Genomic DNA, 1,542 nt, shown 5'->3' with positions numbered 1-1,542 from the left:
ATGTCGATAAAGAATATCCAGAGACTGGAGTAAATGTGACGATGACTGGGCGTTCAACTAAAGGCGAGACCTGCACATTGACAATTAAAGGTCTCAACCCGAACAGCAGTGCAGTGTATTTCTGCGTTGCTAGCCACACGGTGCTATATTCCATTGTTTCTCAATACAAAAACCTCCTGTCAGCTACTTTTTCCCCCCCACTTTTTCATTTCAGTTTTGTAGCTCACAGCCTTCTGCACCTGGATCGCACTTCTAGCCAACATTTGTCTTGCTCCCCATCCAGATCAGATATTATAATATGAGGTTCTTCTGTGCAATAATGAAATACAGTTGCCACATCCTGTTATACTAAACAAACACCTCAAGCCTTCAGTAAGACTGTTTATAGTCAAACATAGTTTAAATATTACTGTCACATAAACAGGTTGGTCTTAGTCATGTCCGTTGGTGCAATGGTTTTTATAAGAAACAACTGACCAATACTTTAAATTATCAGTGCTATGTTTTATTTTGAAATTCATCCCAGTTATTGAGTGAGCAGAACACTGGGGAATTTGATGCACTGTGCCTTTTGCCACAGATGCATGGACTTTGCAATAATACCACTTTAATACCAGTAACACTTACATAACCACTTAACTGACTGTTACATTGGTTCCATCCTATTAATGAACCGTGCTTGAAGCTCTTTAGAACAACCCATTTTTCCACAAACATTGTCAAAGACAGATTAAATGGCTATGTGCTTGACTGTACACACCTTTGGCAATGGGACTGAAAACAACTAAATTCAAATGATTAAAAAGCTGGTTTTAACCATGTTAAAAATAAAATTTAAAAAAGGAAAAGAAATTAATCAATATGTATTTATCATTAAACTTGCATCTCATCAATTTAAGTGACTGACAAGGAGCCTGGTCTTAATCGGGGCCTGAAGTAGCCAACTGTCATGTCCGCGGAACAGGAAATTTTACGGTGGCCCTGAGAGGCCAAATTGGACTTCAACTTAAGAAAATACCAGCAATAAGAAAAATGCTGCAAAAGCACAAAAAACACAAGGGAAACGGGGAAAAACGGAAACAGAAAAGGAAAAAACAAACTTCCAAAAGCACAAGCGAAGTGTGAATGGGGAAATTATTAATAACGTGACAAATAACTTGTCTTGTGAATATGAGTGAACACATTCATATCTACTAATGAATAATAAGTTAATGATTTTCCAAAGGGACTGTTTTCTGACTAACTTTGAATATATTCTTGCAGGTTTGTTTTACTTTCTTTCACAAGATGGCAGCATATCTTTGTTGAGGCAGCGGTGTATGGTGGTTAGCAGCATTTAACATAACATATAGAAGAGCAGGAACCCATAAGACACCACCCACCTTAAAAACCTGGTCTCTTGTATTCCTAACAGGCTAACCTATAACCAGACGGCTCTTAAACTGAAGTCAGAGAACACAATGATGATCATTCTCTTGTATTGTTCTCTTGTTGGTTTTTTCCATGTTTCAGGTAAAAATTAGTATTGTATTTATTCTTTAA

This window comes from Haplochromis burtoni, unplaced genomic scaffold, assembly GCF_018398535.1.
Source record: "Haplochromis burtoni strain Fernald_Lab_line unplaced genomic scaffold, NCSU_Asbu1 Contig_393, whole genome shotgun sequence".
NCBI lineage: Eukaryota > Metazoa > Chordata > Actinopteri > Cichliformes > Cichlidae > Haplochromis > Haplochromis burtoni.
Note: the sequence above shows the minus strand (reverse complement) of the source record.